The sequence below is a fragment of the Uranotaenia lowii genome, chromosome 1, assembly GCF_029784155.1.
Source record: "Uranotaenia lowii strain MFRU-FL chromosome 1, ASM2978415v1, whole genome shotgun sequence".
NCBI classification, from domain to species: domain Eukaryota; kingdom Metazoa; phylum Arthropoda; class Insecta; order Diptera; family Culicidae; genus Uranotaenia; species Uranotaenia lowii.
Window position 1 is genome coordinate 196,614,568 of NC_073691.1, and position 16,788 is coordinate 196,631,355.

The window sequence follows — 16,788 nt, forward strand, 5'->3', positions numbered from 1 at the left end:
CCGGTTCCGATTGAGTTTCGAATTGGAAGCAGAAAACCAAAAAAAGCTTTTTCCGCCCTTCGGATTTTTTTCCCCGGAAAGCCGAACAAAAGGTCATTTAGCTTTCACCGTTGTGTCTGTGTCACTTCCTCTTCAAATTCAATGGCGACCGTCAGAAGTGATACGGTGGAAATCCAAAAAAAAAATGAAGAAGACCCTACAGTAAATGCTTTCACCTCACGTATCCGTGGCATTTCGGTGCCATTGTGGCATTTTGTGAGTGTGTGGGGGTGTTTTGTTTCGGGATTGCCCGAAGGAATGCCCACGATTTTCATTTTTTTTTTGGGTGGCCATCCTCATCCAGGGGAAAAGTGCCAGGAAAAATACCTCACCAAAGCTGCTGCCAGTGGTTGTTTTTCCCATCCAGAGTTGAGGTAATTTTTTCATTCTTTGCCCCAAAACACGTTAAGTTCAATTTTTTTCTCCCCAAGTTCCGGAAAGAATAGTTCAAAGTTGAAACTCCCAGCCAATGACACAGACAATGGCGTCGTTATTTGCAGATTGCTTTAAAAAGGAAGCACTCCGATGGAGAAAAAATTGGAAAGAAACGTGACTTCAGGAATTTCCGGGAAAAATCACACACAGGAATCAAGTGTGTCTCGTTGGAAATCGAAAGCTTTTCAGTTGGTCTATGGACTGGAGTGCTTTTGGAAAAACCAAACTCTACTCCTCATGCTTTCAATCGAAAATTCTTGCTCTAAGAATATGCTATCACTGAGGTGGTTTTGCTTTTGGAGGTCACGACTTCAGTCATTTAAAAATCAATAAAATAGCAGATGAATCAGGTACGGTGCTAGTTAAGTTTTTTATCAGAATTTTTTTTTTAACAGATGTATATTTATGGGGTTTTCAGAGAAAATTATAAACATGTTTTTAAAATTTTTCAAAAAAAAATCGTGAGGAAACTATGGAACCCCTAAAAAATTTTATTTATGGAATTATGATCCTCTAAGAGCTTATAAGTTGTTTCAAGAACTTCTAGCTATCTTCAGAGTCTTTCTCTCTTTCTGTCTTTCTGTCTTTCTGTCTTTCTGTCTTTCTGTCTTTCTGTCTTTCTGTCTTTCTGTTTTTCTGTCTTTCTGTCTTTCTGTCTTTCTGTCTTTCTGTCTTTCTGTCTTTCTGTCTTTCTGTCTTTCTGTCTTTCTGTCTTTCTGTTTTTCTGTCTTTCTGTCTTTCTGTCTTTCTGTTTTTCTGTCTTTCTGTCTTTCTGTCTTTCTGTCTTTCTGTCTATCTGTCTTTCTGTCTTTCTGTCTTTCTGTCTTTCTGTCTTTCTGTCTTTCTGTCTTTCTGTCTTTCTGTCTTTCTGTCTTTCTGTCTTTCTGTCTTTCTGTCTTTCTGTCTTTCTGTCTTTCTGTCTTTCTGTCTTTCTGTCTTTCTGTCTTTCTGTCTTTCTGTCTTTCTGTCTTTCTGTCTTTCTGTCTTTCTGTCTTTCTGTCTTTCTGTCTTTCTGTCTTTCTGTCTTTCTGTCTTTCTGTCTTTCTGTCTTTCTGTCTTTCTGTCTTTCTGTCTTTCTGTCTTTCTGTCTTTCTGTCTTTCTGTCTTTCTGTCTTTCTGTCTTTCTGTCTTTCTGTCTTTCTGTCTTTCTGTCTTTCTGTCTTTCTGTCTTTCTGTCTTTCTGTCTTTCTGTCTTTCTGTCTTTCTGTCTTTCTGTCTTTCTGTCTTTCTGTCTTTCTGTCTTTCTGTCTTTCTGTCTTTCTGTCTTTCTGTCTTTCTGTCTTTCTGTCTTTCTGTCTTTCTGTCTTTCTGTCTTTCTGTCTTTCTGTCTTTCTGTCTTTCTGTCTTTCTGTCTTTCTGTCTTTCTGTCTTTCTGTCTTTCTGTCTTTCTGTCTTTCTGTCTTTCTGTCTTTCTGTCTTTCTGTCTTTCTGTCTTTCTGTCTTTCTGTCTTTCTGTCTTTCTGTCTTTCTGTCTTTCTGTCTTTCTGTCTTTCTGTCTTTCTGTCTTTCTGTCTTTCTGTCTTTCTGTCTTTCTGTCTTTCTGTCTTTCTGTCTTTCTGTCTTTCGATGGTATATTTCAAAGAAAGACCCCTTTTGAACACATAGCTTTAGAAGAAAATTTTTTTTTTTGATTATAGTCGTTTTACCATCTGTGTGGCATTTGCGACTTTAAATCAACAATTGTTGAAAAACATGTCCAGTACAACTGGTTTCAATGTTTAATCTTGGACTCGAACTCACGGATATCGACTCAGGAAGTAACTGACTTGCCAACTGAGCTAAATATACCATTAACCAATAAAATCAATCAATTCGATCAATAACCAATTGAAATCATTGTTTTGCCTTTACATTTATGGTCCATAGATATATTTGAATTGTAAGCATCGAGTCTAAAACTGTTGATAAAACAAAACTTGCTTTGAAAAATGAATTTTTTCAATCAATTTTCCATCATAAATTCACTTATATCAACAATACTGTTAATCATACTCCGAAATTTCTTCACCTTTGATGTGCAAAAAAGAGATTTAAAATTAAAGTTAAAGTACTTTTTTTTTTGATTTTCCAAAATTTCATAAGCATAAGCATAAGCATAGCCCAAAAACTTTTCTACCGAGATATTTTTTTACATAAAAAATTTGGTCGGTAAAGAAAATTCACGTTTTTTTTTTTTAATTTTGTGAATGAGCGTATTTATAAACTTGGAAATTCAATAAATGATCACAAATAGCTTATGGATTCATAATTCAATGAAAGAATAATTGATAAAGTTCATTTCATTATAAAAAATTCCAAGTTTCTATCAGGTATAAATTCAATGAAGTTCTTCAGCTTAAAGAAATAAGATTCCTGGCAAAAACTTATTCGTTGTCAGAGACGGTTTTCTGATATGGTTTTAAAATTAATTTCTGAGAAAGATTTCATCAAACCGGAACATACTGTGACTTTCTCATTAAATCAACTAATATGAAGAAAATCTGTAACCAAAATATTGTGACAATTTTCATCACAAAATTTATGACTTCATTGATTTTAGTCGTAGTGAGCGAATGCGGAATAAATTGTTGGATTTTTCTATGTCTAAGCCGGTTTTGCGTTGCTGTATCTATTATCTCGTGGCTCCTCAATTTGAGATTTGAACTTACGAATCGTGGAAACTGTTTCAAAAAATAACGTCTAATGGTGCTGAAACTTATGCCCGAATTTTTGACGGTCGCCATTAAATTGTATATCATGCTCAACACTTTCAACTCGATTGCAACAAAATGTAAAATTTAAAATGTAAGCTGATCACGAGGATCTAAAAGTGTACTTTGCAGTATTAAATCGAAAACTGAATCAAAGATTGAACGCATATGAGCAACGCATCCAATCTTTTTCTCACATGTCACTGGCCATGTTGAATCAGCCTTAGAAAGTGGCAATAACTTTCCACTGCAATAATTTCTGTAAAATTTTTCATCTAAGTTGCTTTTAACTAGGGAATGTTTTCACCTTTCTTTCTTCTGGGTGGATAGTTGCCCTGCTTCCTTGAATCAATATCAATATCCCAACATGGAATCTTCAATACCGCGATTGGTTATCTTTGAAATGAGGTAAAAAAAACCTACATGACATTCGTTCCATTACAGCGCTGGACACTTAGGTTAGACCGAGCTACTAACTCTCTGGAGCCACCATTTGAACAATTTTTCCTAGCAGTGTGATAAAAAACTATATTAAAATCGGATCGGTAAATATTGATAACTACAATTCGTCATACCATCTCGCTTCCCAAAATCTTCCCCTTTCATTTCTTGGTTTCAATTATCAAGAACTCTAACGTCTGGCAGGGTGTCAAGGAGAAAATCTAGGATCAATGGCGGGAAAAAACAACCAAACCAACCCAAAAAAACCGTCGAAGCAGGTGCCAGCATCATGGAAAACTTCCCCAAGTCACCGAACTTCAGAAGAATGGCACCCAAATGCAAAACGTTGGCAAAATATTGTTTCGGTAAACATTGCTTCTTCCTGGAAATGATTCCGAACGAAAAAAAAACTGCCAGCAGCTGCTCTGCCGATAATCAATGTGTTGCTTTTTAAGCGATTCAGTTCTTGCTTCTGGTTTTGATGTTTCGTTTCCTAGAAGGATTGTGACAATGGGGTTTTCAAGGAAAAGAATCACTTAAGCAACTAAAATATGACACTTTGGGACTATGATTCATCAATTTCTTGTGACACGGGAATCGATTCATCAAGCTATAATTTTCCGAAAAACCATCGGTTGGATAAGTAAAAAGGCTAACAAATCAAAAATTTCGGAAAAACTCTTTCTACCGTTTCACAAATGGCTCACCTGGAGCCAATATTTCATCCTCGATTGAGAGAAAATCCCTTCAATTTCGCTAATGGAAAAAATCCTTTCCACATCCGGATTACGGGGACCATTCCGGGCAGATTTGGTATTTTTATGAGGCTCTCTTTCCACCACATTGACTGGGGTGTTGTCCATGGTCCTACATACATTTATTCTCGAATCCGACCCGGAGTATGCAAGTTTGTTCGTGTTTTAGTACGCGGCAGTTTCGAATCAATTTTTCATAATAACACTTAAATGGTCGGTTTTTTTTTTTCAAACCACCCTACCTTCAGCCCGGGGCCGGATTCTAAAATCCCGGGCAGCGCCAAACCTGAATGGATCCCATAACAAATGATTTACTCGTCCCGGGTTGTGTGGTAATATTTTTTTTTTGCTACTACTTTTTGTGTTCAGTATTTTGGGGTTCTGGCTTTTTGAGCCACTACTCGGCCCGGAGAGTTCAAACCTCAAAGTGGATTTCGACCATTTACGATGATGGGACTGTGAGCGGGGGCAAGGCGTTGTCAGCCATAAAATTGTCCGAAAAGCCACAAAACAGTGTTATGATACACATGGCAGACTTGCTCCAAAACCCGTTTTGGGGAAACTGGCTCAATCATAGTCGTAAATTAAACCAACATGAAGAAAGCTCCCAACGCAATGATTATGGCCGGTGCGTTTCATGTTTATTTTATACGGAGACTTCATAACGAGATTTGTAGTTGCCTTGGTTAAAGGTAGATTTTTTTGAAAAAAAGGTTAAATGAAAAATAGATATTTGACAACATTTTTTCAGAACAATCAGAAATTCGATCCAAATTGATAAACTATCCTTTCAACGTCTCTTTTGCTATAATTCTGATTTTTTTTTTCAAAGCATTTGAAGGTTAAAAAAATATTTTATTTCATAAAACTCTTGTACATATTCTTCTTAGAACCTACATCGAAGGTTGAACTCCAACAAGCAACGCAAAACAAAAATCGGTGGACATTTTTTTTTCGCAAGCCCCTGGTCATATTGAAATATTTCCAGAAAGCAGCAAATGTCTGTCGAACCAATCATTTCCCTTACGAAAAACATCCTGGGCGTCTTGCTTTGCAATATGTATTTTGCTGTTTTCTCATCTTTCAGGATAGTGTCCCTGTATCCTAGAACCGAAACCAATATCCAGACATACAATTAGATGATAGCACGAATAATACTGAATCAATTATGTCTCACAAATAATTTAATAATAATCGATAAATCTACGTAAAATTTCAATCTTTGATGTCGAGCCATCAAAAGGCTACTCTCTGGAGCCACCATTGGAACATTAAAAAAGCTTTAAAGTATTTCCTGTACCAATACAAAAATAAAAAAAATAATGAATGTTGAAATAAAATTCAGCAAAAAAAACGACAAAAATGACAAAAATGACAAAAATGACAAAAATGACAAAAATGACAAAAATGACAAAAATGACAAAAATGACAAAAATGACAAAAATGACAAAAATGACAAAAATGACAAACATGACAAACATGACAAACATGACAAAAATGACAAAAATGACAAAAATGACAAAAATGACAAAAATGACAAAAATGACAAAAATGACAAAAATGACAAAAATGACAAAAATGACAAAAATGACAAAAATGACAAAAATGACAAAAATTACAAAAATGACAAAAATGACAAAAATGACAAAAATGACAAAAATGACAAAAATGACAAAAATGACAAAAATGACAAAAATGACAAAAATGACAAAAATGACAAAAATGACAAAAATGACAAAAATGACAAAAATGACAAAAATGACAAAAATGACAAAAATGACAAAAATGACAAAAATGACCAAAATGACAAAAATGACCAAAATGACAAAAATGACAAAAATGACAAAAATGACAAAAATGACAAAAATGACAAAAATGACAAAAATGACAAAAATGACAAAAATGACAAAAATGACAAAAATGACAAAAATGACAAAAATGACAAAAATGACAAAAATGACAAAAATGACAAAAATGACAAAAATGACAAAAATGACAAAAATGACAAAAATGACAAAAATGACAAAAATGACAAAAATGACAAAAATGACAAAAATGACAAAAATGACAAAAATGACAAAAATGACAAAAATGACAAAAATGACAAAAATGACAAAAATGACAAAAATGACAAAAATGACAAAAATGACAAAAATGACAAAAATGACAAAAATGACAAAAATGACAAAAATGACAAAAATGACAAAAATGACAAAAATGACAAAAATGACAAAAATGACAAAAATGACAAAAATGACAAAAATGACAAAAATGACAAAAATAACAAAAATGACAAAAATGACAAAAATGACAAAAATGACAAAAATGACAAAAATGACAAAAATGACAAAAATGACAAAAATGACAAAAATGACAAAAATGACAAAAATGACAAGTATGACAAAAATGACAAAAATGACAAAAATGTTAAAAATGACAAAAATGACAAAAATGACAAAAATGACAAAAAAGACAAAAATGACTAAAGCGACAAAAATGACAAAAATGACAAAAATGACAAAACTGACAAAAATGACAAAAAAAATCTTAAAACTTTTTCTTAGGATAACAATCAATGTTGATTGTTTTTTTTTTCTCTTCCATCCCTATTTTTTACTGGATTTAAGCATCGTCATGATCACACATATGCTACTTTCGGTTTGTCTTTCCCCAACGATATCCTCCCGTGAAATGCGTCGTGTTTCCTCGCTGAATGCTTTCTCGATTAAACCTGAACCATTCGAATGCGGAAAAGGAGGAGGAGGAGGAAAACTTGTACTTTGCAAAGAGATTCGGTGTTTTGCGGGAAGAAATGAAGGGAAGAGAGCACCCTAGCACAAGAAACCGGATATTTCCCATCTCGGAAATTGATATCAGATCCGAGCATGGCAGCTATTAATCTAGTCGTTTTCTTGGCCCTGTCTTGCGGGTTGATAACACTGAAAGAAAAAGTTTTACTTTTTTGTCGATTGATGATACAGTTTTTTCCATAATTAGTTAACTGCTGGAATAAGCGATTTAAAAATTGGAAATTTTTGGTTGAAACTTTCCACAAGATTTTCCTCCGTGCTCAATTCGATCGGTAGCATTCTTCCCGAGAAATTAGTATCTGACTCTGGGCGTTCTGATGATGATGGCAGCCGGCAACGTAAACTTTGGGAAGCAAAGCAGTACAACTCGAAAGGTGAGCGTTTGTATGTATTTCTGTATGTTATTGTGCGGATGCGTGATTAACGATGTACTAGACCAACTTCCCCTGGACCGATTGGCGAAGGCATTGCGAAACTGGGCCAACCAATCAACCGGAACAACAATCCTCGAACGATGAAACACTATCTAACCAGGTTGGGTTTTTTCTCTGGTTTCCCATCTTGGCCTTTCTTCTTGTAGAAGTTGTCGGCGGTTGATTATTGCTAGAGTTGAACTTCTAGGATGATTAGGATACAAGTATGCAAGGGTGGAGTCTGGTTAATTGACCGAGTTGTTTCCAATTAGTACTTATCGGCTTTCCCTGTGTGACACTGTCGATTCGGATTCTCAGATATCTGATTAAATTTATGTAATTTAACTTTTGACTGTTTCAGTAGAAGATATTTGAACTTCCGATACTGGATTATCAAAGCTACTTATATGACAGAAACTTATTGCCGAGCAGACTTTAATGGCAATATTTTAGCAAATGGTGTTATCACGCCTTGAAAGGCAGGTTTGACCTGATTATGCTTGACATAAAGTTGTTCCCAGCAAAAATGGAACCAAAATAAACCTTTTATAGATGGTAAGCAGAGTGATGCCAAATTTAGATGATTTTGATACCCAAACGAGAGCTAATTTTTCAATAGTTTTGGAAGCATTTCGATGCCAAATTTGGCTTTATCTGATTTTTTTTTTGTTTCGATTATGGTCATTTTTCGATTATGGTCATTTTTTTCTTTATGGCATTCGCGACTTTATCAACGCATAGACGGAAAGAAAGCAAGCCTCTTTAGAATGTTATTTTTTCATAAGATTGATAGTTTATTTTAATGTAGCTAAGCTAAGCTTGCCGAGTTGTCCGGCTTTATCCGGGTTTGCCCGGATAATAAATACAAAATTGTGGAAAAGCTCGGTCTGACCTGGGTGCCCGAAATTCATTGAAAAAACCTGATGTATTAACTTAATTTGCCAAACAGAACAAAAACAAAACAAATTGTGTTTAATTTTTTTTTTATGTGTTAATAACTATTTTTTTTTTCAGCAAGTTTTATAAAAATGATCATTACAGGTTTCAAGGAAGCCTTAAAACGTGATAAAATCTGCTTATCCATTGACGAAAAAAAACAAATTTTTTCTTGGTTTTTGTAGAATTATTTCTGAGTTTTGACCAAATTTGTTCGGATGTGACCCAGATTTTTGGTCGACATTTTGGAAATCAAATGCTCGGAGTTCACCAAACAAGCCTCTTTCGAATGATATTTTCTCATAAGATTTAAAGTTTTTTTTGTAGCTAAGCTTAGCTTCCCAGATTGTCCGGCTTTATCCAGGTTTGCCCGGATATTAAATACAAAACTCAGTTGCTCAGATTCCATTGAAAAAGCCTGAATTGTGCCCGGATTTATTTACCTTATGGCCAAATCGATCAAAAACCAAACAAATTGTGTTTCAATTGTGTTCATTTATGTGTCCATAACAATATTTTTCTAAGCTAGTTTTATAAAAAAAATAATGCAAGTATTTATGAAATCTTCAAAACGTTTTAAAATCTGCTAATAAGTTTGAACAAAACCATTTTTCTTGATTTTTCTTGATTTTTTTTAAATTACTCCTGGGATTTGACAAAATTTGCCCGAATGTGACCCGGATTTTTGGTCGACAATTTTAAAATCTATTGCTTGGATTTTGCCAGGTTTTTAGGAGAAAATTGCCCAGTTTTGTCCAACCCGCATACGTGGTGAAAAAAATCTGGCAACCTTAAGCTAAGTTATATGGTATTGCTCTGTTGGGTTTTTTTAAACAACCTCAATCTGCGGACTGTTTTTAATGTTTTTCTTTGAAATAATTTTATTTATTTTTATCTTGAATGAATCCTTAAGTTGTTTCTGGTTTCTTGTTGACTTTCTTTCGTTTTTTTTCGAAACTCAAGGGTATTTTTTTTAATAAATCAGATCCGAAAGAAAACTTGCAACGTTACAAAAATGTAAGATCGTTGCTCTTTATCGATTATTCTTCTCTTATTGATTGCTTTTTTATCATTTAATTTTTTAACCTATTAAACGCCAATTTAGCCATTTATTTCAACTGTCTTTGTGATTGCAATATTTTCATCCAATCACAGTTTCAGGAAAGTCACGTACGAAATATCAGATGTGGTATAAAAATGTTGCGAGAGCAGCTTTATTGTTTTTTTTTTTTTTTTTTTTTTTGTTTTTAGTTATCCCCTGAGGAGTTGCTGATTTTGGAAGCAAAATCTTGTCAAGGCTGTAAGTTTTTTTTGTATTTATCTTGGCTCGAGCTGCCATGTGGAACATGTTCTGGGTTCTTAGTAATGACCAACACTTTAACATTGTAAAAATATGTATGTTTAAATGTAAATCTTTACTTTTAAAATGTAACTCAATCTGTAAAATTGTTGCGCGAGCAATTAACAGAGAGAGAATCTATTTTCCGATTTTTTTAACAGCCTTTATTATAAGTATTTTGTCGTTTGTGACGGCGGCGGCGGCGTTAATAAATTCCTTTGAGGAAAGGCAAAACACGCCGTATTAGTCTAAGTTATTTTACAATTTGTTTCATATCATTTGAGGGATTTTAAGGAAGTAAAGAAACATGTGACTTACGTTTAGTATCTCAATCTCCTTGCTATTCTCGCACTCCAATAACGTCCCTTCCACGTGAGCTGTTGGGAATTGTTGGTTAGGTTCGAATTTAAATGTCTAGCTCTTTCAGTTACCTGGCGAATCAATATAAAAACTATATAGATAAATATTTAAATCTTGCAAACTTATCTAACGGGCAGAAACAATGTGTATGCTACGGAAGGTGCTTCACTCTGTAGGTTGTGACAAATATTGAATATCTGGCTGCACTGAAGGGCTGTTGTTTTAAATTTAAAAATGTTTATCAATATTATAAATGGACGAATGACCAAATTGGTTGGAATCCTCTATAAAAAAAAAAACACTTTGAAATGATAAGATAATATCGAAAATACCGGACAATTCAGAAAACTGGTTAAACAATTCCCGGGATTTTGATGTTGCTGTTACTTTTCCATTGATTTTATATGAAAATACATACTTGAAAAAGGAAGGAAAACTAAAATTCCTTTAGCTTTTTTCCATGTGACAAAATTATTTTAAATGTTCTACATATTTTTTTCTCACTTTAAAACCAATAGAAAATTCCACATAAACTTGAAGGTCTAATGGGTCTAAAAGTTACCCGAATGAACTGAATTAAATTTTACCAGTAAAGTTTTGTCATTGATTGGAACAAGATTGGGCGGTGGGAGCTAGGCTTTATTGAAGTTGGGAAAAACAAGCCACCCCTAAAAAAAGATATTTTACAGTTTTTTTAATTGGTTTTTTTAAACTAATTCAGTATTGTAGGAGAACTAGGGCTAAGACGCCCACGTGAAGAAGAATCTTTTATAACTCGTAAATAAAGAATGAAATCCAGTAAACTCGACAACAGTTTTGAAAAAGTAAATCTAAACAAATATGAAATATGTTTATAAATAAACGGACATGGCGCATTTCGCTCTACCTCGAAATGATCATTCAAAATCACTCAAATTATAGATATTGTGCTTCGAAATTATCGACGTTCACCGAAAAACGTCGATAATTTCGAAGAACAAACAATCGTGGTGATAAATCCAAAACTAAATTATAGATATTATAGTTTAGTTAAGAAATTTTTCGATTTTTGATGAATATGATGACAGATGATTTTTTTTCGCTTTCAGATGCCGTAATTCCTTACGAGAAAAGTTTGAAAATTGCAAAAAAAAACTCCTCAAAAGTTTTGTTTTCTTTTTTTGTCAAATTTACGTGATATCGAAAATTTTGAAAATCCACAAATGTTAATGACCGCACAGAAGTGCACATAGAACAGACGCCATTTTCAGAAATACTGATGGGGACGCATCATGCCTGCTCTGCACATTTTTTACCCAGTTCCCCTTCAATTAAACATTTTGAACTATCTCAAAGTATTAAAATACAATTAAGTAACTGGAAAATAGATGAATACCGTCAACTAGGGCAACATGCAACACTCTTCAACTTCAATGGCTTTTAAAATCTTAATGTCTACAGATAATCATCCCTTTGTACATCAAAAGTTTTAATATTGATGGATCACCAAATTGACGTAGTCAGAAAAATTATTGGTTTTACCAGTTATTTTTAAATTTTCAAAAACATGCGATTTTCACCCTACTAAGAAAAAGGGGTAAGTTGCAACAAACTCTGTAATGAATGGGAAATCAAATGAAAACGTTTGAAAATTTAAAGTTTTTGATACATTTGTGCTGTCATAACGCAGAAAGCACCAATAGCAGTGATTTTTGGTTTTGTTCGAATTAAATTTTACATTTCTCTATCAAAAATGTTTTTAAGGAAAAAGTGTAATTTTGCTGCATACATTTAGGGGTAAACAAACAAATATTTTATCAGCTTAAAACATGAAAATTAATTCAAGGATGGACGAAATTTGAATGTTAACAAACGCATAATGTAAAACAATCACATCACAGCATATGGAAACGAGATTTATGAGGTAAAGTTCTGGTTTTCATTTTGTTGCATTTTGCCCCAGCCTGGAAAGTGAATCATAAAAATATTTATTTAAAAAATAAATTGATGGTGATTGTCCGAAAAATATTTTTACACCAAAAGTGTTGGTATAGGATATTGAAAGCAATATCAAGTTTGTAGGTGATATAATTAAGCCAATCCGTCATACTGGGTAAAGTTTTTAAGGCATCGATGAGAATCAAAAACTTTTCGAGCAATTTGTTATCATTGAATGATAACTTAATTACAGTATAATGAAATAATAGTTCAATGAGTGTTGTGGTATACAAATGTTGCATCTAACCCTGCTTTTGCAGGATGCCCCGTTTGACGGAAACTAAAAAAAAATTAGTAAAAGGGAAAGAAATTGTTCAACACCGGAAAGAAAAATTTAACTTCATAATTTGTCATAACTCAATTAAGATGTTATTATATTTGTGGAAGATTTTGTACTTGTCAATTTGTGTAATGAGTTGTAGAAATTGCTTGGAGATGGAGAAATACCGTATATTTCAGACCAATTGAAAAAATCTTGTTCAAATTTACAGCTTGAGCTGGAATTAAAAGAAAAAAGTTTCAATTAGTTTAGATTTAAGTTTCTACAACAAATGTATCTTTTGCTTATATGAGCTCCAGCTCCAGCAAACACAACAGAGAATTGGTTAAAAGTTAGTTGAAATTTTGTTTTCCTAATTTTTTTTGGGTTAAAATACTGCCTGCTAATATGGTAAGTTAAACACATTTATTTCATCTGATTTGTTTGTTTTCATAATTATATTTTGACATACTTTCTTAAATGTTTGCTGGGCCACTTAATGAGATTGCAATCTTTATTATGTCATTGAATTTGCCAAGTTGCGAGCTGATCCCCATCTTTTTTTGCTTAACTTGTAGATTTGGATTGAGATTTTGAACTTTTTTTTATTTAGACTTCTAATATTAACACAGCATTTCATCCGAAAAACATTGATGAAAAAGATAGTGTTTTCCAAATTTTGACTATACATTAGGTTGGCCCAAAATTGTACTTTGTCTAGGATTTTGGGAGCTCATGCTTCAAATGATAGCTGAGGGTGTAAGAAACAATATTTTATATAGCGGCAACTGAAAAAAAAAGATGTTTAGAGGTCGCCCTGGTTCAATTTTTGGAAAAAGGCCATTTTTTCGACATTTTGTCTTAAAAACCTTTTCAGATCTTGAAAAAAAAACATGTGTCATTTTAAATTTTTTAAATTTTCTTTTTAATGTGAGTTTTATACTAGAAATTTATTGGGACTGTTTTGGACTCTCAATTTGTATGTATGATTTTTTAAATGACGCAATACTATGTATTTTTGTAAAAAAAAAAATACAATTCACAAAAAAGTGTACTGTGGATTAACATTTTCAATCAGCAATGAATTTAAAAGATGCGCAACGTTATGATATGCAACTTTGCAGAAGAAAGTGTATAGCAAATACTTGTCGTTAAAAAGTTATTCAAGTTTTTCTGAGCGAAAAAGTCACAAATTTCAAACTTTTGCTAAGAATTGCTCTATATTATGATGTGGATGAGTTTCGAGCAATCTAAACCTCTGATATCAAACTTTCCATCCTTTTATCGATCCTTCAATCAGCAGAAACAACCATGACTAGTTTCTAGATTTTTATTTTAAATTTATTTAGTTGTTGTAGCCATAACACATTCACCAAACCGTCACCCAAGTATGGGTAACACGACCTTCAATCAATAAAAAATCTAGAAACTTAGAATGGTTCTTCCTGGTGATTTGAAGATTGATAAAAGGATGAAAAAACTTGATATCAGGAGTTTATTTGGTTCTTAGATTGCTCGAAACTCATCCACATCATGATATAAAGCAATTCTTAGCAAAAATTTGAAAATTGTGACATTTTTCCACATTTTTTTTTTTGTTTTTTTTATTGAGGAATTAAAATTAATCTAAATTACATCATAGCTATGCTACAATAAAGACCTAAACCTGTCCTTTCCTGAAATTCCCTAACAGATATTAAGCTTTTGACCAAAACATTTTTCATATCGCTTTCTATTCTCCCATCTCATTTCTCTAATTTCTTTTTTTAACATGAACAAATTCGCGTTTGGGAAATGCTTTATGCAATGGGAAATACAACGAATCGTCATCCACATTGCTGCTTTTTCATTTTTATTATTATCATCAATATCTACTGACAAAAAATCTTCTAGTTCTAATAGGTTTATCTTAAACTTTTTTCTTATCAAATTTTTTACCCAATCTGTAACTATTCTAGCTGCATTACACTTTGACATTCTGTGGTAGTTATTATCATTTTGATGGCATTTTTCACATAAGGTGGTATTCAGTCTTCCGATATTGTAAGCGTAAAGTTTTTCTTTATTAGGAATCAAATCATTACATAAAACAAAAAGCCTTGTTCTGTCTTCAGACGATACAAAATTTGAATTTAAATTTTTCCAGATTATATTCCATTTTAATGTTGGATGATCAGATTGTGCCTTTGGAATTATATTTTTTTCGGTTATAAATCTGTTATAAATTAATGCACATGTATTTAAATCCGTTTGGTGTTCTTTAAAATATTTAGCCTGATTGATCCACTCTCTAAAGTTTAAAGGTAGCATGTGCAGCTTGGAATAGTCAAATAAATAGAACTCATTAACATTATTTTCTCCACTCACACTATAGTTTATATTTTTTATGAGCAAGGATTTTGCTTTCGATTCTGGATCGACTAGTTTTATGCCTCCATCATTATATGCTAGGTAAAGTTGATCTCTGTTCACCTTAAAAATATATCCTTTCCATAAAAATTTGCCAACTGACATTTTAATTTTAGCAATTTGTTTTTTAGTAGGTGGAAAAATTTGCGCAATATACCATAGCTTTGATAAAGCAAACGCGTTTATAAACCATACTTTTTCGTATAAGTTCAAATTCCTCGATCCGTGAACATAAAAAAGATTATTTATATTTTTTATCAAACGATCAAAGTTCATATTAATTATATCCGAAGTTTTAGGATGGAATTCAACTCCCAGAATTTTTATTGAGTTTACTTCTCTTATCATTTGCGGTCCTAGCTGACACTTGTTATTCCTCATGAAAACCGATTTGCTTTGGTTCATTTTGATTCCAGCAAAATGAGCAAAACAATTAATAGATTCTATTAGGGAATCGAACTCTGAGTCATTTTTAATCAAAACATTGATATCATCAGCGTAAGCAATAGTATTTAAAAATTTATTATAAATCAATAATCCTGGGATAGTACTACTTATCTTGCGTAATAAAGGTTCTATGTACAAAGCGAATAAATACATACTCAATGGGCAACCCTGCCTAACTGATCTTTGAATGTTTATATTATTAGTTAAAAATCCGTTAAATAGAACGCGGGATGTAGCTGACAAATACAAATTCCTAATGCACTGAATCAAAGTCGTAGGAAAGTTAAATTTCTCTAGAATTTTCCACAAAGAGTTTTGATTCACATTGTCAAACGCTTTCTCTAAATCTATACTTACAAGAGCTCCTTTAAACCTCAATGTTTCATTTGCTCTTAAAATAACTCTTCTCAAATCCATGAGATTTCTAGAACATGACCAATTTTCCCTACAAGCGGCTTGCTCTGGCCCCAAAATATGATCTAAATGCCTTTTTATTCTGTTTGCTAAAATTTTAGCAAATAATTTGTAATCACAGTTTAACATACTTATGGGTCTATAATTATTCAAATCTGATTTGGATCCTTGTTTGTGTATGAGTGTTATTATGCCAGAACTAAAATCTTTCGTGGGCCGTGTACTACCTGACAGTAAATCGTTAAAAATCTTAACAAGATCCTCCTTTATAATATTAAAATGTTTAATATAAAATTCGTAATTGAGGCCATCAGGACCAGGTGATTTTTTCTTTGTACATTGTTTTAATGTATTCTCAATTTCCTCCTCCGTTATCAATTTTATCATATCATTCTGTTGATCCGAGTTAAGCGTTTTAGTTAATTCATTAAGTGGATCTTGTGATAAATTTAAATCGTTGTTGGTCAATGGTTCTTTGAATTGAGTTGAAAAATGCTGAGTTAAGATTTCTTTCAAAATAGGAGGTTCTTTTGTAAGATTACCATTAAAAGTTAATGAAAGCTGATTTGAATGAGACTGTCTCTGAATTTGGGAAGATATTTGAAATAAACTAATACTTTCATATTGAGTCAGACTGTAATCATCCATCCTACTACACCTAGATTTAAGATTTTGAGATTCTATTTCAATTAGACGATTTTTAACAAGTTGTACATCTTTTGATACATTTTCACCTTGTGAGCTTCGCTCTTGAAGGTTTGCTAGAATTCCATAAAAATAACTTTTTTCTTGCAACATTTTTTGATTTTTCAACCAACCTGCTCTTTTATATAAGTTTTTGGTTCCAGTTTTGACTATCTCATCCCACCAAACACTTCTGCTGCTACAATATAAAGGACGAGATTTCCAGCTTAAATATTTATTTTCAAATTCGTTCGAAATTCCATCTTCATCCAACAAATATTTAGATAATTTCCAATACCCTCTACCGCGTCTCGAAAAGTATTTTTCATCAAATTTAAACTTCAGTACAACAGCACAATGGTCTGAAAACGGAACAGGCA